We start from the raw sequence: 22,257 nt of genomic DNA, 5'->3' as shown, positions 1-22,257 counted from the left end.
TAAACTTCTCTGCCAAAACCTTTATTTTAAGGAAAAAGTTTCTCTAAGCAGATATGTTATGGGAATCTGTCTGCTTCCCACCTTGCTTTTGGAGATCAGTCCCAGAACTAATGGAGCTAGTCCAGGTAGCAAATGAATGCCACAGGCCCTGCCTTTTAAATGCCCCTTTCTTTCTGTTGCACGTGCAGGACACCAGGCCATTTCCAACAGCAATTCTGAACGTGACTCGCAATGCATACTTGCCAGAGAGCAGCAACTTCAGCAGCATTGATTGAATTAGAGGCAGAGACAGCAGCTACTGCTGCTGCTAAGCCCTGGTTTCCTAGTCCCAGGCCTCTGGTCACCAGGTGTAACACTATGGAGACCCTGTTTAGAAACAACAGTACCTCCCGAGCCATGAGCTGGGACTCTAAATGTTTGTGCAAAGAGAGCTCTGCTCATATTCATTGCTGTTTCTACTTTTCCAACTTGCTATTCTAAAAAATATACACATCCACTTTATGAAACTTCCAGCAAGAATGGTGGTCCCCATCAAGTAACCTTGACCAAGGGATGTATAGGTTGTGGGCTCTTTGGACATTGCTCTGAGGCTGGCTGGAATCAAGGAAGGGGCTGGCTGTGGGTTCTAGGGTAGGTTGACACGTTCGCTGGGGTTTGGTGATTTGCAAGTTATTGAAAGACAGCTCAAACCAGCTCAGGTTCGCTTAGTGACTGGAAAGAACACTGTGGCTTCCAGCTAGAAGAAAGATGTAGACAAAAAGCATTTCTGAATGCTTCCAGGAATTTCCCTCCTGGCTCTGTGTATCTGTAGATCTATATCACACTGCACACACTCGCCTACACACCTACATGTTTGTGTTTACTTGGTATGACACGACCTCATTAAGCGGTGCCATGCTGGCTTCCTGAATGCCAGCAGGGAAGAGGGCTGCCCTAGCTCTTTGCCTCATTTTTCTGCTACTGTGACACTAGGGGTTCAGCAATATCTGGGAGGCATTGTGGTCAAGTCAACACTGGTAGCCTGTTTATGTACACCCCCCTCCCACACCTGGCAAGTTAAGAAAGTTTTTAAATTTTTAAATGGTTGTGAAACAAATGAACAGAGAAGGCTACTAGATAGGACCCTACATAGCCTGCAATGCCAAAGATACATTATTTACTATCTGGCCCTTTACAGTAAAAGTTTGCTTCCAGTTTGTCCTGGCAGGTAAGAGACAGCCCCTCACCCCTCCACCAATTGTAGCAGAAACATCCAGGGAGGCAGGAGCATCCCTGAAGTCATCACTGTAGCAAGGGACACTGGGGACCCTGCTTGGCCAGGCTTGAATCCTTTAACTCCTGGGTCCCTAGGGGCAGGACATGGACTCTCCCAGGAAAAAAGCAAGTTGTAGTCACCAAGAACAAAGGGAAGAGTTTGCTGGGAAAGCCCAGTAGACAACCTGTAGGAAAGAGATGTCCCTTTTAAAAGAGGACCATTTCTGGAGGTATGGACAGATTGAAGCTTGTAGAAGAAAGCTGGGACTGGCCACAGGTGGCACTTGGGCACCATAGGGAAGAGGAGGGAACTGTTGCTAAATCCACCAGCGCTGTGACCCTTGAGCTTTGTCCCCATGCTGGAGGGAAGAACACAGCAACTGCCAAACTGTAGCCAGGGGGTTGGGGGGAGGCAGCGCCCAGGTTCCAGGCCCGCCAGCCTCCTGCCCCCGCTCCCCTGGGCCAAACCAACCAGAAGCCAGAGGGCAAGTCTGAGGAGGTCAACCTCGCAGTGCAGAGCAAGGCAGAGGCGTGCCTGGAGCGGATCCGGAGCAGCAGGCGGAAGGAAGCAGACCTAGAGTTTACAGACAGAGCAGAGTGTTCATTCTGACTGCACTCAGGGCTGGCCCAGAGGGCCTGGACGGAGAAGGTCCCTGCTCTTGGGATAAAGCTCTGTTGTCGCATCTGGAAATTCTTGGTAACACTTGAAGAGGGGCCTCACGTTTCTCACCATTTACAGAGCCAGTCTTACGTCTGTTCTTACAACTGCGTGATTCCAGCAAGTCATTTTACCTCCTCTGACTTTGTTTCCTCATCTATAAAATGAATTTAGTAATTTTTTCCTCTTGGAGTTGGAAATTAATGAGATTTATATGGAGAGGGCTTGCTCCACAGACAGGAATGAGCCAGCAACAGAGACAGTTTCCTTCCTTACCTCCCAGTGCGCCTTCTCTCTCTTTCCCAGGAGATGGCCCTTAACAGCTCCTGGCAGGTAGAGGACACAGAGTGTCTAAATGCACCTTCAGCCTGCCCACACCTCTGGGAAGCCCATCTGAGCATCCTCCCGGTCTGATCGCCTGCTTCAGCTGCTCAGAAAAGAGGTGACCGGAGAAGGAGGGCTGGAGCCATTCTGAGACTGCTAGGAAGGACCTTAAACATCCCTCGTTCCCTTGTTTGATGTATGAGGAGACTGAGGCCCATAAATTTCAAAAATCCTGCCCAAGGGCACAGACGTAGTGATGGTCAGAGTTTGACCTCAAGCTAGGACTTTTGGGGCCAAGTCAGGTGAGCTTTGCACTAACTATACATCTACTCTCCCCTTGGTTTGACTTAAAGCTTGGGAATTATTATCAGTTCATTATGGCACAAGCTGTCTCTTTTCAATTTTCCTTCTCTCCTCTCCCCACCAAAAAATCCCATAACTTTTTTTTTTTTTTTTTTAGAGACAGAGTCTCACTTTGTCACCCTGGGTGGAGTCCTGTGGCATCACAGCTCACAGCAACCTCCAGCTCTTGGGCTTAGCCGATTCTCTTGTCTCAGCCTCCAGAGTAGCTGGGAAAAATCCCATCACTTTTTCCAGCTCTGCACTTCTGGTTCAAAGAAACTTAGTCTTTTATTTCCTTAGGGGTGTACTAACATCACAGGTGCTATAGGCCTGGGATTGTGTGACAAGCACACAACCACAGTAAGAGCAGGGTGCCCCAAACACACCACACCACTTACCAGAGCCTGGATGAGAACTTCATTTTCTTCACATAATTTCTGTCTGAGCCTTCAAATGTTCACTGTTCTGTGAGCCTTGTTAAAGTGAAATAATTCTGTTCTTATTGACTCATAGATTTTCTGCCTGCATGTATACCTAAAGGCTTTTTGCAATTCTCTTCGGGGTATTTTTTTTTAGATGCAAAATTGTCTTACACCCCAGAGCAAGCTTTAATCCTGTGAGGACAGTCTGTTTCTCCTGGCAACACAGAGGCTACTAGATGAACAAGGGTCAGCTGGGTAGTTTGAAGAGAAGCCTTGGTAATCTGTTAAACAAAGCTGAGAATTCTCTGAAGAATGTTCAGAAAAGATACTATGGTTTGAAGTGAATTGGAAGGGTTTTATTCACAGGCTCTGCCTTACTGTTGGGTTCAAAGAGTATTCAGCCTCAGAAAAGAACATTATTGTCTTCCCCGCAAATTAAACACACACACACACAGAGTTGTCTTTTCTGCCTGCCCTGAAAAGTGCTTAACTGTAGAAAATTTCAACACGCCTGACATATGTGTCTTTGCCTTTGGTTCAAAGCAAGTGCTACCTTCAAACAAAGATATCATGTCTTCTGTCTTTGGAAAAATGAACTGTCAAGGATTTTGCTTCAGAAAGAAGAAAAGACCCAAATGATTGTTCAGAGAAGGGTCTCAGAGTCTGGCTGTACATTGGGAGTCAGGGGGCCTGTGTCTCCACGGTTCTCAGCTTTATCACCAGCCTACATTTGTGACCTCAAGCGAGGCGTTTAAGCTTTTTGTACCTTTATTCCTCCATTTGAAAATTAGGGATAATACTTGCCGCCTACTTAACCTCAAAGGGATATGTGAGGATTAGCCAATTAAAGTTTGCCAAATGCTTGGGAATCAATGGAGGGGAAAATCTATATGAATGTGAAGAATTATTGTCGTGCCTGCCCGACTTCCTTCTCTCTCCCCTCCTGTTTCCACCCTGCTCATTCAAAGGATTGCCATCCTGGGAGACGCCAAGAGCATTACTCATGGTTTTACTTTTGCCTGCTATTGGGGAAAACGGTCATCTCCTATTATGAGAGATTTTGAAAATGGTCTTTTGTATACCATGGAGGGAGGAGGCTTCCAAACCAAGGTGTCCTAGACTGGTTGTCAGTGAGGCACAGCTCGCAAGGTTTCCTTTGGGTTTACCTTTAGCTGCCTGTAGAGAGGAGAGAACAGCCATCTTAATGTAACATTGGCAGTATAATTTGGAAATATTTGCCTGTTAGGGATTCAAAGCTAGTGAAGTATAAAAATAACGTCAATTTAGAGCCTTTACTACAATGCTGAAAGAAATTTTCCTTTTAACCAAAACAATAGTAACACTTTATATTTCGTGAATATTGCCCCTCTGGCTGTTATTTCCACCCATAAAATATGCATAAAATAACTTTGTCATATTGCACTTGTTATACAATTGAGAACACTGAAATGCAGAGAGGTTAAGCTAAGGAGTGGCAAAGCTTGGGCTGAACTATGGATTTCTTTATCTTCTGGTTCCAAGGGCAGTGTTTTTCCTACTCCACCTTGCCTTCATCCTATGACTATGGCCCAAAGGATGGTAAAAGTCCAAACTCCATGAGTTGGTAATCTTTCCTGTACTTCACAAACCACATGCCGTGGACTTGTACAATATAGTCTGATGTGAGAACCTCCTAAAAAGCCTAGAATGGAATGCCCTTTCCAAGACCACTTTGCATGCACTGTGGGATTATGTAATGACAAGTGCTCGGAATTGCCTAAGGGAAGCTGGGAAGTCAGGAGCCAGAGTTCTTATTGGAATAGCATTTGCCTCTCATCATTGTTGTTCTCTAATTCTGCCTGTAGGGTGGCATCTGTGGCTCAAGCAGTAGGTCACTGGCCCCATATACCGGAGGTGGCAGGTTCAAACCTGGCCATGGCCAAAAAAAAAACTGCAAAAAAAAATTATAATAATTCTGCCTATGCTGTTGCTCTGCTATGTCTAGAATGGCAATGTCTGGTGTGCCCAAAAGTAGAGATGGAAAATAGTTTTCATTGTGTGGACCCACGTAATGGATGTTGTGGTGTGCCAACCAGATCCCTTTTTTAGGACCAAAGCTCTCCTTTCTCTAGATTCTGGGGAGCTCACAGATGAGTTCCTGTCCAGGAACTGGCAGTAGCCAAACAGTTGGCTCCACCAAGATCACTCTCCCTCCCTGGTAGCAGGATGTGTGACTGGAGGGGAAGTGGTCCAACACCTCTACCTCACGACAGAACAACTCGAAGGGACATCTTCTCCAGAAGCCCTCGTTCACTTGCTCGAGACCTTTGTTGTAATTGCATTATCATTCAATTCCTTATTGGACCCAACCCTTTTCTCTTACCTCTATGGTTGTTCTTCCCAAGAGTGTGCTCCAAATAAGCCTCATCCTGCTCGCAGATCTAAGAATATCAGAGTCTGTTTCCTGGGGGAAACTGACCTGCCACAGATGGTACTAGAAGTGGCCAGCTGGAAATGACTACTCCATCATTGGTGGGCAATGAAGCATAAATAACCCTTGGCCTGTACTTGCAGTATAAGCATTAACATTTTACTAGTGGTAAACTAGGATGGGATACTGGTGGAAGGAAATGCACTAACCTGGTCAATATTTCTGGCATCTGAGAATTTTGTACTAAATGAAATTTTAAGGAATTTTTGGAATTAGATGATTTGTTACAGGACATCTATTCATTAGTAATGTCTCAAGGTACTACTTTTTTTCCAGTTCTTCAAAGTATGATATTTATATTTTATTAGGTATTGCATTGAATCTGTAGATAGCTTTAGATAGAATAGACATTTTAACGATATTGATTCTTCCCAGCCAAGAGCCTGGTATGGTCTTCCATTTGTTAATGTCTTCTGCTGTTTCTTAGGGTTTCATAATTCTCTTTGTAAAGATCCTTCATGTCTTTTGTTAGATATATTCCTAAGCATTTTATTTTCTTTGAAGCTACTGTGAAGGGAATTGTGTCCTTGATTTGCCTGTTACTGGCTTGTACAAAGACTACTTGATTTGTGGACGTTCATTGTATACCCTGAGATGTTACTTATTTCTTGGTCACTTCTAGGAGTTTTGTGGTTGAGTCTCTGGGGTTTTCTAAGTATAAGATCATATCATCAGCAAAGAGCAAGAGTTTGACCTCCTCCATCCCCGTTTGAATTTCTTTTATATCCTTCTCTTGCCTGATTGCATTGGCTAGAACTTCCAGAACTACGTTGAATAGTAGTGGCGATAGTTGACATCCTTGTCTGGTTCTGGTTCTAAGTGGAAAACATTTCAGTTTTACTCCATTCATTATGATATTAGCTGTGGATCTATCACAGATGGCTTTAATCAGCTTAACAAATGTGCCACTTAACCCTACTTTCTTAAGTGTTCTTGCTGGAGAAGGATGCTGAATTTTATCAAATTCTTTGTCTCCATCTATTGAGAGAATCATATTACCTTTGTTTTTGCTTCTACTGATAATGATGAATTACATTTATGGATTTGTGTATTTTAAACCAGCCTTGCATCCCTTGGATGAAGCCTACTTGATCATGATGTATATTTTTTTAATGCATAGCTGCAGTCTATCAGCTAAAATTTTGTGGAGATTTTTGCATCAGTATTCATTAGTGAAATTGGTCTGTAGTTCTCCTTTTTCAGTTAGGTCCTTTCCTAGTTTTGGAATCAGGGTGATGTTTGCTTCATAGAATGTATTGGGGAAGGTTACTTCCTTCTTAATGTTTTGGAATAGGTTCTGCAGTATGGGTACAAGCTTATCCTCAAAGCTTTGATCTAGAAGACTAGATCAAAGTCTCTCATCATTGAGAGCCTTTTTGTTGGAAGTTTTTATTGTTTCTTCAATCTCAGTGTTTGATATTAGTCTGTTAAAGAGATCTGTTTCTTCCTGGTTAAGTCTAGGGAGATGGTGTGATTCCAGGTATTTATCCATTTCCTCCACATTGTCAAATTTCAGGGCATAGAGTTTCTTGTAGTAGTCAGAAATAGTCTCTTGCATATCTCTATAGTATCAGTTGTTATTTACCCCCATTTCATTTCCGATTGAGGTTATTGAAGATTTTACTTTTCTGTTTTTATTTAATCTGGCCAATAGTTTATCAATTTTATTTACTTTTCAAAGAACCAACATTTTGTTTCATTCATTTTCTGAATGGTTCTTTTATTTTCAATTTCATTTATTTCTGATTTAATTGTGGTTATTTCTTTTCTTTTGCTAGGTTTGGGATTGGACTGCTCTTCCTTTTCCATTTCTTTAAGATGATTCATTATATTGTTGATGTGCTCTCTTTCTGTTTTTTTGGATGTATACATATAATTTTATAAATTTCCCACTTAGATCTACTTTTACAGTGTCCCACAGGTTTTGGTAGCTTGTGTCTTCACTGTTGTTATGCTCAAAGAAGTTAATGATTTCCTGTTTTATCTCTTCTTGACCCAACTGTCATTCAGCATAAGGCTGTTTAGTTTCCACAACTTGCCTTGTGGTCTGACAAGATACAAGGTATAATTTCAATTCTTTTAATTTTGTTGAGGTTTGATTTGTGTCCTAGGACATGATATATTTGGAGAATGTTCCATGGGCTGATGAGAACAGCATATATTCTTTTGCTTTGATATGGTATGTTCTGTATATGTCCACTAAGCAGATTTGTTCTGGGGTTGAATTTAAATCCATTGTACCTTTGTTTAGTTTCTGTTTAGAGGATCTGCCCAACTCTGTAAGAGGAGTGTTAAAGTCCCCTGCTATTATGTTTTTATAAGATATTATATTGCTCAGACCAGTTAGGGTCTATTTCATAAATCTGAGAACATTTAAGTTGGGTGCATAAATTTTTAAAATTGAAATGTCTTTTTTTTTTTTTTTGAGACAAAATCTCAACATGTGGCCCTTGGTAGAGTGCCATGGCATCACAGTTCACAGCAACCTCAAACTCTTAGGCTTAAGCAATTCTCTTGTCTCAGCCTCCCACGTAGCTGGTACTACAGCTGCCCATCACAATGCCCAGCTATTTTTTATTGCAGTTGTCATTATTGTTTAATTGCCCCAGGCTGGGTTTGAACCTGCCACCCTCAGTGTATGTGGCTGGTGCCATAACCACTGTGGTACAGGTGCTGAGCCTGATGTCCTCTTTTAGTATTATTCCCTTGACCAGTATTAAGTGTCCATCTTTGTCTTTTTTGACTTTTGTTGCTTTAACTCCTCTTGTCTTTGAAAATAAGATTGCAACCCCTCCTTTTTTCTGATTTCCATTTGTCTGAAATAGTTTTCCATCCCTTCACCCTGAATTTTGTTTTGTCCTTTAAGGCTAGATGTATTCCCTATAGACAGCATATGAATGGCTTGTGCTTTTTTATCCAATCAGGCACCCTGTGCCTCTTCAGTGGGGAATTCAAGACATTAACATTTATTGAGAGAATTGATAAGCATGGTGAAGTTCTATTCATCTTATTTCGTGAAAGTCCATTGTTTAGTTTTATCCTTTGCACCATTGTGGAAGCTAGGTTTTGTCCTTTAATTTCTGGGTGTTTATTTTGCTGGTGGTCCATTGTGATTGTTGGTGTGGAGAAAAGGTCTAAGTGTTTCCTGGAGAGCTGCTTTTGTTGTGGCAAACTTCCTTAATGTTTGCATATCAGTAAAAGATTTGATTTCTCCATCAATTTTAAAGCTTAGTTAGCAGGTATAGAATTCTGGGCTGAATATTGTTTTTTTAAATAGGTTAAAGGTAGATGACCATTGAAGTTTCATTTGAGAAGCCCACTGTCACCCTGATGGCTCTGCCCTTGTAGGTAAATTGGTGCATACTCCTGGCTCCTTGCAGAATTTTCTCTTTTGTCTTTACTTTGGACAGGTTCCTGACAATTTGTCTTGGAGAAGCTCTGTTTGAGTTGAGATGACCTGGGGCTCAATATCCCTCTGAAAGGAGTGTGTTAGAATCTTTGGTGATGCTTGGTAAATTTTTGTTTATGATATTCTCTAATAGGATTTCCATTCCTCTGAGACATTCTTCTTCTCCTTTTAGGATACCTATAGTTCATATGTCTGAAGGCATTGTGAAGTCCCATAATTCTCTGAGTGGACATTCTGCTTTCTCTCTTTTGCCTCTTTAACTGCCTATATTATTAGCTCAAGAGCTTTATCCTCTAACCCTGAGATTCTTTCTTAGCCATGGTCTACTCTTTTATTGATACTTTCTAGTGCATCTTTAAGTTCCCTGACTGACTCCTTCAATTCCTTAAGCTCTGCTATAGCCTTTCTGTATTCTTCATGTCTTTCATCCCTTGTTCGGTTCTGTTTTAGATTTTCTTTTGATTATTTTCCACTTTCTCTGAAGCAGTACACCCCATAAAAAGTGACTTTATAAGCAATTTCCTTCATTGTTTTTACCATCAATATTTTAATTTACCTTTCTGTCATTTCTATCATCTCTTTATAGTTGGAATCCTCTGCAGTGGCTACCTCATGATCCCTTGGGGGGTTGCTCTGTCCTAGTATTTCACATTGCCAGAACTTTTCTGTTGGTTCCTCCTTATGAGAGCTTCCTTCTTGTCTGCTTTCTTGCCCTACTGTTTACTTTCATTTCCTCCTTCTCTTTAAATTACCTTGTCTCTGTTTTTAGATGTTGAAATATTCTTTTGGCATAGAACCAAAAGGAAGAGAAGAGTGAAGAGCAAGAAGGGAGAAAAGATAGAAAAAGAGAAAGGGAAAGTGGGATAAAAAGAAACACTGGCAAAAAGAAGAGAAGAACAGAAAGAGATCTCTAGTTTTATTACATTGTGATCAGAGTAAACACTTGATATGATTTCAATTTTTTTGAATGTTTTGAGATTTGTTTTGTAGGCCAACATACTGTCTACCCTTGAGAATGATCCATGAGCTGAGGAGAAGAATGTGAATTCTGGAGCTATTGGATGAAATGTTCTGTAGATATCTACCAGGTCCATTTGGTCTACAGTGTAGGTTAAGTCCAATATTTGTTTGTTGATTATCTGCCTGGATGATCTGTCCAGTGCTGAAAGTGTAGTCTTAGTGCATTGTTTCTCTCTCTCGTTAGCTCTGATAATATTTGTTTTATGTATCTGGGTGCTAGGTTTTGGGAGCATGTATATTTAGAACTGTTATGTCCTTTTGCTGAATTGGCCCATTTATCATTGTATAAGGACCATTTTTGTCTCTGTTTACAGTTTTTGTGCTGAAATCTATAATCTATTTTATCTTATAGAAGTATAGCTACTCCTGCTCTTTGTGTGGTTTTCATTTGTATGGAATATCTTTTTTCATCCCATAATTTTCACTCTATGTGTGACTTTATAAGTGAAGTGTGTTTTTTATGGACAACATATAATTGGCTCTTGTTTTTTTTTTTTTTTTTTTTTATCTATTCAGCCACTCTATGTATTTTGATTGGAGAGTTTGGTCTATTTGCATTCAAAATTATTATTGATAGGTAAGAACTTACTACTGCCCTGTTGTTATTTGGTGGTTGTTTTATGGTCTTCTTTTTCTTATTTCCTTCCTGTCTTCCTTTGTTAAAAGTAATTTTCTGTGGTAATGTGTTTTAATTTTTTGATTTTTATTTTTTATTCATCTGTCGTAGGTTTTTTGATTTGTGGTTACTATGATGTTTGCAAAAAACATTTTGTAACCAGTTATTTTAAACATATGACAATCTATTTACAAACAAATAAGGAAAGAGAAATCTAACAGAAATTCTTTCTTTTTAATCCATCTTCCCCCAGCTTTTAAACCTCATTTTCATTTATATCTTTTTATACTCTCTTTCTCAAAAAGTTGTTACTGTCATTTTTGATAGTTTGACTTTTAGTCCTGGTACTCAAGATATGAGTGGCTTATATACCACAATAATAGCAATACAGTATTCTGTGTTTGTGTCCTTCATTTACCATTGTGTTGTGTATATTCAGAAGATTTTTTATTACTCATTAATATTCTTTTCTTTCAGATCGAAGAACTCTTTCACATATTTTATATGTATCTGGTGTTTATGAAATTTATCAGCTTTTGTTTTTCTGGGAAAGCCTTTATTTCTCCTTCATGTTTAAATGTTTTAAATGTTGTTTTGTAGGATATATTTTAGGGTTAAGGTTGTTCCAACAGTTTAAATATGTCATGCCATTTTCTCCTGGCCTGTAATGTTTCCACTGAGAAGTTCTGCTACCAGATGTATTAGAGCAGTGGTTCTCAACCTGTGAGTCACGACTTCTTTGTAACAATGAAAATACATTGTGGCATTATGAAGGTTGAGAAGCACTGTATTAGAGTTTCTTTATATGTTATTTTTCCTTTTTTCTTGCCTCCCTTAGGACCTTTTCTTTATCTGCAACTTTTGGAAGCTTGATTATTAAACGCCTTGAGATGGCCTTGTTTGGGTTAAATTTGCTTGGTGTGCAATGACCTTATTATACCTAAATGTTGATATCTTTCTTCAGGTTTGGAAAATTCTTATTATTTGTTTGGGTAAACTTTCTAGAAAGGTAGAACATTTGGGAGATGAGCAGAGCCCTCATGACCATATTAATCCACTAATAGATTAATGGAATGATGAACTAATGGGTTATTGAGGGAATTAGTTATCAAAAGGGTGGATCTGTTATAAAAGCTTATTTAACCACCTCTAATGAGCCCCTCTTGCCATGAAATAACCTGTGCCATGCCATCTCCAGACTCTCCCCATCAGCAAGAAGATCCTCACCAAGCCAGGGACAGTGGCTCACACCTATAATCCTAGCACTCTGGGAGGTGAAGGCAGGTGGATTTTATTGTTTGAGCTCAGAAGTTTGAGACCAGACTAAGCAAAAGCAAGACCCTATCTCTACTAAAAATAGGAGGGGAGAAAAAAAAAAACTAGCCAGGCATAGTGGCACACACCTAAGGTCCCAGCTACTCAGGAAGGCTGAAGCAAGAGGATTGGTCAAGCCCAAGAGTTTGAAGTTGCTGTGAGCTATGACATCATAGCACTAAACCCAGGGTGACAAAGTGAGACTCTGTCTCAAAAAATAAGATCCTCAATAGATGTGGCCTCTAGACCTTGGACTTCCAAGCCTCTAGAACTATAAGAAATAAGTTTCTTTTTTTTTTCCAACTCACCCGGTCTTTGGTATTCTGTTATAGCAATGCAAAACAGATTAAGGCAATGATACATTTAAATGTGTTCACATATTTATTTTTTAAGTATCAATATATCAAGTTACCATACTGACATTTATAGGTTAATGCTTGGTTTTTATAAGTGATTATTGCAGCCGTTCTTTCTTAACATCCAATCACATGCTAGCTGTGTCAGGACCGCTAAGAGCTGAGGCTGAATCTTGCAAGTTTCAGGCAATTAGGCATTCAGATGAGTCCTATGCTAATATATAGATTTTAGCCCTGAATTTTCTTGAATTCTTTTTAAAAAGAGGGAAACTGAGAAATTATTCTTCGTTCAATAACAATGGCTGGAACATGAATCTGTTTCTAACTGCATGCAGTATCTACTCAAATCTGTATTGAAAAATTACACTGTACATGCTTTGTAGGCTTTTTCTTCACTCATTTCAGTCTCTCACAGTCTCACTTCTTAATCAATTCCTATTTTCTCAACACAGACTGCACTGCCACCAAGCTATCAAATAATAACTTTTTAAGAACTTAAAATGAAATGAAATAAACCAACCAAACAAACAAATAAACAAGAATGAAGCTTCAGGAACCTTCTGCTCTGGTACCAGGATGCTAAGGCATCCATCTCTGTCACAGTGGTGGTTGGACTCAGATGGGCACCTCATACACTGATTAAAAATTTTTAATTGAAGATTTTTTAAAAATCTAAAATGTATTTCCCATCCTTTCCTTCAGGAAAGCCAGCAAATACCAAATCCAATTATGAGAGAGATTTAATTTCCACTTTGGTCTATGACACAGTATAACAATTATCTGTGAATGTTTAAAATAAATTCAGAAGGCAGAATTCTCTTGGTTCACGCCAGATAAAGTCCCCAGGAAAGGAAGCCATGGTTTGCGTCATCTGCTGACATTCATGCATGATTCAGTACCTCTAGACAACGATCTGGGGGAATCTGCTTTTCCATTGCCACCCAGTCTTTGTCTTCTTGCTAGAAACTGAAAGGATCAGAATTCTCAGCCTCTGAGGTGGCTGCCTCCTGTAACACCAGCACCCAGAAGCCATCCAGAGCCTCTGGTACATGCCTCTCCACACCCTGTTACGTGCCATTGCAGAGAAGAGACCTCCAGGTGATTGACGCATTTCTCACTTGTCCTCTGGCTGCTTTTGCATCTGGTGGTGCAGCCTCTATGTTTATATGCATGATTAGGCTAAGAATTCTTGGGTCAACCACCCACAGATTGTATCAAAAATAATCAATCTTTTTTGACTGTCTTAACATTTTGCCTATTTTAGTTGTTAAGGCAACCAAATCTGATGAAGTGTTCACTTATCAATTTGATGTTCAGCAATTGCCTGTCATAGTTCTCAAGTTGGAGGGGGGGGAATAAAAATCAACTGTCAAAATAGTCAATCCAATCCTGAATTTCTCCCCTGACACCAAAGAGCATCATTTCTCTTTCCCCCACCGTTTTTTCTCTCCTCCTCCTTCTTTCCTTGGATCTGTCCCTCCCACAAACAGTTTTTTTTTCTCTGAATATGTTGATGAACAGCAGAGAAGAGAGATACTGCCGGTTTGCAAAAGCTTACATTGTCCTACAAGGCTTCTTTCCTTTGTTTTGATGTTGATTTTTTTCTGCATTTGAGTAGTCCTCAAAGGACAGATATATTGTAAATATGGAAAATGTTTATTTTCCTGGAGAATTTAGGCAGAGAAGTCCTTTGCTTTCCCTTTCAAGATGAATCCCAGTTTTCAGGCAGCACAGTTCCAAAGCCAGTGAGAGGCGGCTGGCTTGCAAAATCCTTTCCTGTCCCTGAGCCTGTTCCAACCTCCTTGGAACAGAAGAGCTCCAACTCTGGCCCTGGTGTTGGATGTGGCTGGCTTTCCAAGTTGAGAAATGTGTTAGTAATTACTTTTTACTGTTGTCTCCATTTGAGTTTCCAGACTTTCCCCACCCCCCACAGCCTGTGTTTCTCTACCCAGATCCCTACCTCATTTTGACTGCTAATGTAACCCTGGCTCTCTTCCTCTAGAAACATTTGACCTTGTGCAAGAACTTGGCATCATCTTCTCTCCTCCTACTTTCCCAGAAGGGAAGCATTGGACTAGGATGATTAGCATGAGCAGGCAGTGTTGCCAGGCTGCCCGCCTGTGTCCTCTGGGCTCCAGCTGATACAACAGTAACCCCCTATTTCTGGGCAAAAGGGTAGTGGCCATTAGTTGCCAACAGACCTTGTCCAGCGTTTTGCTTCAAGATGGCGTTACCAGGGATGTAGACTGAGTCAACGAGTTCCTTTCATGGAAGGAACCCATAGGAGGAAAAAATGCAGAAGCAATGAGACCTCCTTCATTCATATATCCTTGGTTCGTATTTGTAAGAGCTCTGTACATATTTTTTATGGAAAGTGTGTTAATTTAGAATCTGGAAAGGGTTATAAGGAAACTAGGAGTTGTTTAACCTGCTTATGAGAACAAACTTTGCAATCACTTAAGAAATGCCCATTTCTTCCTTCTGTTGATAAGCTGATTACATACCACTTTTAGATCCCCACTAATTAAATCTCCAAGGACAAATGCTGAGTGTATTTTCATAACTGAAAAATCATTATATAGGTACTTGAAATTAATACCACTTCAGTTCTTTAAAAATACTCCACAATTCCTTGTTTTCTCTAATTCAGTCCTACCTTACTACATTGCATGAGTGAGGTATACCATGCAGGTGTGGGAGTTTATGTTCTTGGAGTTTGTGGCATATTACCATCTTTGTAAAACACCTTGGGTTATAGGGATACGGAATACAGCTAAAATCAGTTGGGTAGAGATGTTAATATAAACTATGAATGGGAACACTGACTAGTCATTTGCAGTACACATTTAATACAACCCAGACTAAGAAGGGGAGGCATAATACAAAATTGTGGATAATATGCTATGTCCCTCCATTTACTGGACGGGGGAGGGAAGCAACTTTTAGAGAGTAGCAATTGTATGGGTCCAAGTGAAAGGCCTTTATGTATTTGGAGATTCATATCCAGAGATGGATTTCTTTTATTGTTTCCACCTCTCAGATAAATGAGGAATGGAACTGTTTTGCTAATAATGAGATTTTCCCTTGCCCCCACTTTGGAGGACTATTTTCTTAATTAAGCATAGGGTTTTTTAGTGATGAAGTATACCGCACATAGCTAGAAAGAGTGGATGTGGAGGCAGGAGTATCAGCTCTGGGGCTTAAGTCTTAGCTTGAGTACCAGCTTTACCATTTATTAGACATAAGACGGTTGAAGTATAAATTTTAGTTCAAAAACTTGGCTATCATAGAAATATACAAAGAAATAAGTTAAAATTTAATCATTAATGAAGGAGGCATTAGGCTTTTGAAATTGGTTTCAGAATTTAAGAGACTAGGTATATATCAATAGACAGATAGGTAGAGATAGAAATGTCCCTTGAAATCATATTTTTTACCAGGCAGAAATCATTTGCATTTTTATCAGATGAAAATGTATAAGTCAGTCACAACTTCATGGAAACTGTTCCTATGCAATAGTAAATAGTAAGTCAACCAAAGATATATTCTTCAAGAAAATTAATTATCTGCGAATTCTAGTATGATAGCGAGAGGACACATAGGTATCTTTCCTTGCCTAATTTTTAGGTCTGGGGTAATTTTTTTAATAGGACATAGAACAAATTACTTCATCTCTCTAAACCTCAATGCTTTCATCTGAAAAATAGGAAAAAAATATCTACCTTACAAGTTTCCACAAGATTAAAGCAAAGTTATATATCTAAAGCATTTTCCACCTTAACCTAAATAACAGAGAAAGGTTAAAAAAATGATGTTTATTTGGAAATAGAGCATTGTAGCAGGAATACTTGTGGATAGTAAGCTAGGTACATATTTAAGGAGATAAACACAAAAGTGTTTAAAGGAAAACATGAAGATTGCATAATTGTTTTGAAATAATTATCCTTGGCTACAAAGTTCAATCACAAAGGTGATGCCATTCTGAGGTTGCTGGGTGGATGTCCTTGCAGAAGTATTTTTTGTGTACAGATGTTATGACTTTTGTGTAAGGCTGTTATGGGGGGGAGTCTTTTGTGATACTTATCAGGCATACAAGCATAAGAACCCTCTCTTTATAGTCTTCCTTGGCTCTATTTTTCAGGTTTGTTTTATTTATTTATTTATTGAGACAGAATCTCACTTTGTCGCCCTTCGTAGAGTGCTGTAACATCACAGCTCACAGCAACCTCAAACTCTTGGGCTTAAGCGATTCTGTTGTCTCAGCCACCCAAGTAGCTGGGACTACAGGCACCCACCACAATGTCCAGGTTGTTATTGTTGTTTGGCAGGCCCGGGCTGGATTCAAACCCACCAGCTCCAGTGCATGTGGCTAGCACCCTAGCCACTGGGCTACAGGTGCAGAGCCTCACGTGGGATTTTTTTGGTTTGCTTTTTTTTTTTTTTTAACATTAATGAATCCACTCTGATTCTGGCAATTTTCACACCGAGAATACCTCAATAAATGGTAATTCCTTTCTCTGCCGAGAGTCCCCTCATTTCGTATTATCTAACATTTTGCCCATCAGATCTCTTTCAGTTGGTGCATCCACATGTTACTGGAATCATGATAATCAATGATTGTGATGATGGTGCTAAGTTTCTTTACAGATTCTGTCTCATAATGGATAAAACTAAGTTATTGGTGTTAAGAGTAATTTATTGTGGCCTAATTTTTTAAAACAAATCTCAGTGTCTATGGACTTGACTCAGTTAAAACAAAATATCCAGTTAACCAAAACCATATTTTCCAGATTATTAAGCATAAAATAAAATTGTAGCAAAGGTTTTCACCTGGAACACAACTTGAGTTCACTGCATTAAGTGGTAGATTTGAGCAAATGCCCTCTAAATTTTCTTCCTATTAAGATTTTATAATAAATAGAAAAGGATACCTAAGAGAAAATAATATGCAGAAATGAGAAAGCCAATGCATTTTAGTCTTTAGGAGGAAAAAAAAAGAATTGTAATTGTATATTAAAAATAAGGACTATGGCAATCATATTTTTACTTCTTTAAAAACATGTAATTATGAGTGATCTCAAATATATAGAAAATTAAAACACTCAGGTACCCACCCCAGATTTAACATACCTTAACATTTTGCCACATATCCTTGAGTTTTTCCTTTTTTTAAATAGAGAATGTAAGATGGAGCTAAATCTCTCTTCCCATCTATTTCCTCCCTTTCCCCCCATCTTCCAAAAGTCACCATTATTCTGAAGTTGATCTATGCCTTTATGGCAATGTTACCTGCTCACAACACTATATAATAGCATGATTTTAGACTTTATTCAAGTGGCATTATATGGTATATATCCTATTCAACTCATCTTTTTTTCACTCAGCATTCAATTTTTGAACTTTATCTGCACAGAGACACTTGGATTTACTTTTCCTTGTGTTTCAAAATGTAATCATCCCAGAATTTGTTGAACTATTTCTTTACTGAATTTTTATCTTCAGTGTTTTACTTTAACAAGTCTGCCAAAACTATCTTTATAGACACAAAGGATTTCCTGGATTATAGGGAGTATATACTTTCTGTCTTTGTAGATGTTGCCAAATGGCCCTACAAGGAGATTATGTTGATTTACCTGTCTCCTGGCATGGATATTTTGACTATAATTGTGGCCATGTGACTTGCCTTTTTGATAAATTGGCTGTTCATAATCTGTGCCCATTTTCCTATTGGGTTGTTCCCTTTTATTCATATTGATTTGCAAATACATGTATTCTTTTGATGGTTATATGCATTGAAAATATTTTCTCCTAGTACTTGGGTTGTATTTTTAACTAGTGTATGTAACATATATTCTTTTAGCTTGAATGTAGTCAATTTTTCCCTCTTAAAATGGGTATAGACCCAGAATTTCTGGGTTCAACTAATACTTCTACCACTTACCCCACAGTTAGGGAAGTTAATGGTCTCTCCAGGCCTCTGTCTTTCATGAAGATTAAAAAACTAATTACCTCATAGGATTTTCATGACAATTACATTAGTTAGTATATACTATATACTTACAATATTGTATACAGCATAGATTAGCTTAATAAATATTGGCTTATTATTATATTTTACTTAATGGGTTGTACCTTTTATGTTTCATTTGTGAAACATATATCTTCCCTGATATAACAAAACATTCTCTTAAATTTTCTATAAGAGGTTTAAAAGTTTGCTTTTATATGGATCCATCTGGAATTTATTTTTAAGCACAGTGTGGGTAGGAAGTCTATTTTTTCTCACCTGGAAGGCATTTCTTAGCAGTATTTATTGTTTACCTTTTCCTTTTAATGCCACCTCTGTCATGGATTTTCCAAATATTTATGTTTTGACACTGGATTCTCCATTCTACCCCAACAGTCTCTTTGTCAACACCATACTGCTTTATTTACTACAGCTTCCTGCTGTATCTGCAGATACAACAGTGAGTCTTTCCTTATTATTCCTCTTCCACATTGCATTAACAAGTTTTGGCCTTTTGATCTTACACATGAATTTTAGGATCAGGTGGTTAAGTTCTGTGAAAACTCCTGTTAGTTCACTGTGGTTTTAAGGAAGGTCCAATTACAGGTCTGAATTTCATCCTAAGAAGTTCAGTACATATGAACTGCTTCATTTGGGGAAGATGAGTCAATTAGGCTCCCTCACTGAAGGCTGGCAGGTACCATGTTATCTTAAGTAACAGGCCAGTGTCACAGTTAAACCTACTGTTAAGCATTATGACATCATTTTTATGTAATTAGTCCTTGACATAGAGCCACTGTTGTTCTGGCCTCCACTCTGTAAGGCTCCAGGCTTTTGCCTGTGGAGACTTCTTATGATGGCCCTCTTATGCCAGACTTGCTAAAGGGGACTTTCTATGAGGGGCCTCATATGTTATTGCCCTTTATTCAGCTGCCACAGGCTGAATAAAGGACAATGTCACAGGTACTTCAGGCTCCTCAGTTTTTCTCTTGTCTGTCCAAATCCAGTGTGTACCTCCCCAGCCTTAACCGCTGGCCTTGTATACTATAATACATGTCAGGCAGCATGTTCTGTGGAAAGAACCCTGGACTAAGATTTGAAGATATGGGCTATATTACATGTAACTATGAACTCCCTTAGACAAGCCTATTAATAACTCTGGGCTTCACTTTTCTCACCTGTGGAAGAGCCTACATGGTGATTATATGATAACATACCTAGATCAATACTTCTCAGAGAATAAGCCCTAGAAAAGCTGCATCAGCATCACCTGGGAGTTTGCTAGAATTGAAAATTAGAATCTGAATCTCTGAGGAAAGAACCCAGGAATCCCAGGTTTAACAAGCTCCCTAGGTGATTCTTATACAAGGTGTGATGGTTAATTTTATGTGTCAATTTGGCTATGCTGCAGCACTCACATATTTGGTCAAACATGTTTCTGTGAAGGAAGTTTTTAGATGAGATTAACGTTCAAATTAGTAGACTCAGAGTAAAGCAGATTACATTTCAGAATGTGGGATGGCCTCATCCAGTCAGTTAAAGGCCTAATTAATTAAAAAAAAATTTTTTTAATAAAGACTAGCTTTCCCTGGAGAAGAGGGAACTCTGCCAGACTGCCTTCAGATTGAACTACAGCACTTTCCTGGGTCACCAGCCTACTCTGCAGATGTCAGACTTGCTGGTCTCCATAATCACGTGAGCCAATTCTAATTTCATTAAATAATATACATATCCTATTATTTCAGTTTTTCTAGAGAACCCTAAGCCACCTGATGAAGTTTGAGAAGTTCATCCTCCACTGCATTTGACATAACTTGATCCTTTTATGTGTGACGTGTCCAAATTCACCCATTTATAGAAGAGCCACATCCAGAATCCAGGTCACAAGATGCTCAATTTTCTGTGTTTTCTTGTTTAAGAAAACGTACTGTAAAGAAAATAAACTATGTTGAGTAGGAGAGTTAAGGGGAGCAGAAATTTTATTTTAGCAATGAATCAATTTAAGTGCTCCTTTTAAATAAGGAGTTCAATTGGCAATTCATTTATAAATTTCTATACGGTTGACAGAAAAATTATCAGCAGGGGACTGAAATGTTAGCACTAAATACCCACTTACGGCTGAATCATTAATGAAAATAAGTATCTCTGAAATAAAAATGCAAGACAAAATAAGCTTCTTTTAGCAAAATATTTGATTTTCCTACACAATTTAAAAAGCTTTTTCTTTTTTCTTTCTGTAAAGTGAGACCTACAAGTGTAGACATAAGCTCTGTATCCTTATTTGCCTGGCCTAGAAAGTAGTTTGTAGGGGAAATTAGGCCCCAGGGATGTAAGAGTCCCCACTGCATTAATTAGGGTTCTCCAAAGGAACAGAAGCAATAGGATGTACACTATATATAATAGATATACAAGAGGATGTTTATTACAGGAACTGGCTTATGTGACTGGAGACTGAGAAGTCCCGTGCATGCCATCTGCAATCAGGAGAACCAGGAAAGTTGGTGGTATAATTCAGTCAGAAGGCCTGAGGTTGGGTGGGCACTGGTATAAGTCTTCGAGTCTGAAGATCTAATGTCAGGAGCTTCAAGAGGGAATGGATGACCCAGCTGAAGAAGAGGAAGAATTCACTCTTCCTCCACTGTTTTGTTCTATGCAGGCCCTCAATGAATTGGTTGAGGCCTGGTCTTCTTTACTCAGTCTAGCGATTCAAATACTAATCTCTTCTAGAAACCCTCCACCAGACACACCCCAACATAATGTTTTACCAGCTATCTGGGTAATCCTTATTAGTCCAGCCAAGTAGACATATAAAATCAACTGTCACACCTACAGCCCAATAATAAGGGAGATAAGGGAGACTGAGTATATGGAGCTGTAGACTTCACATACCACCATCTACCTGGGGAGGAGAGAACAGTTAGCACAAGAGGATCGAGGCCAGGGGTGGAGAACCTGCAGCCTTAAGACAACACAAGGCCTTCTAGGTCCTTCAGTGCAGCCTTTTGGCTGAATTCAAATTTTGAAGACCAAATTTTTTTATTTGTGTTAATACATGTACATTTTTGTTTGTCTCATATTTTTATTTTATTTCTTAAATGAATTTATTTAAAATGCCAAAGAATAATATAAGTTTCAACATAGTAATCCTCCCAAAATGGCTGGCACAATTAGAACATCAGTAAGCCATATGGGCTGAACTGTCTGCTGCTACACTCATGATTTAGTTTTCACTTCCCCGGCCTGACTGATAATACTACTGCATGTGCAAGAGGCTGGCTGGTGAGAGTTTATGGGGGTTGAGTACTCCAGTCTGTTTCAGCTTTTGACAATGGTGCACTGCTTCTGTTTGAAGTGGAATTTGTGAACAGTTGCACAACTCAAGAGTATGTGTTAATTCTGTCTGCTTAACAGCCCATAATGTCAAAGAAGACCAAGAGAATGGTGAAGGAAGAAAGCAGATGGTTTTAATGAGGAATGGTAATTGTGATATTATCTTGTTTCTGCTAAAGATAAGATGATTTGCTTGCTTTGTGATACTGCAGTTTCAAAAGTAAATAAATTCAATGCTCATCCACATTGTAACACTTATAAGGATCACAAATATTTTAAATTAGTGAGAGAGGCATGAAATATGTTAAAAGATGTAAAGCAAAAGCAAAGACAATTCTTTCAAGCAGTAATAAGACCTGAAAACAATGCCATTGAAGCAACTTACAAGTAGCACATCTACTTGGGGAAAGGACGGAGTCATTCAGTGATATAGAAATTGTGAAAAATGCATTGCTGAAGTTGTAGGATGCTTAGACCCCAACAATGTTTCAAAGTACAAACCACTGCCTCTTTTAAGGAGAGCCTTAACTGATTGGTGGCATGAATTAAATTAGCCATCACATTAACACAGCAACTTAATATAATATTTCAAAAGAAAAACATATATTATTCAATTGCTTTGGTTGAATCAACTGATATTACTGACTCAGTGCAGATTTTATACTTCATTTGGGTCATAACAGAAGATTTTCTTTGCTACGAAGAGTCACTCACTTTGGGCTCTCTTGGAAACAG

The sequence above is a fragment of the Nycticebus coucang genome, chromosome 16, assembly GCF_027406575.1.
Source record: "Nycticebus coucang isolate mNycCou1 chromosome 16, mNycCou1.pri, whole genome shotgun sequence".
Classification (NCBI taxonomy): domain Eukaryota; kingdom Metazoa; phylum Chordata; class Mammalia; order Primates; family Lorisidae; genus Nycticebus; species Nycticebus coucang.
Note: the sequence above shows the minus strand (reverse complement) of the source record.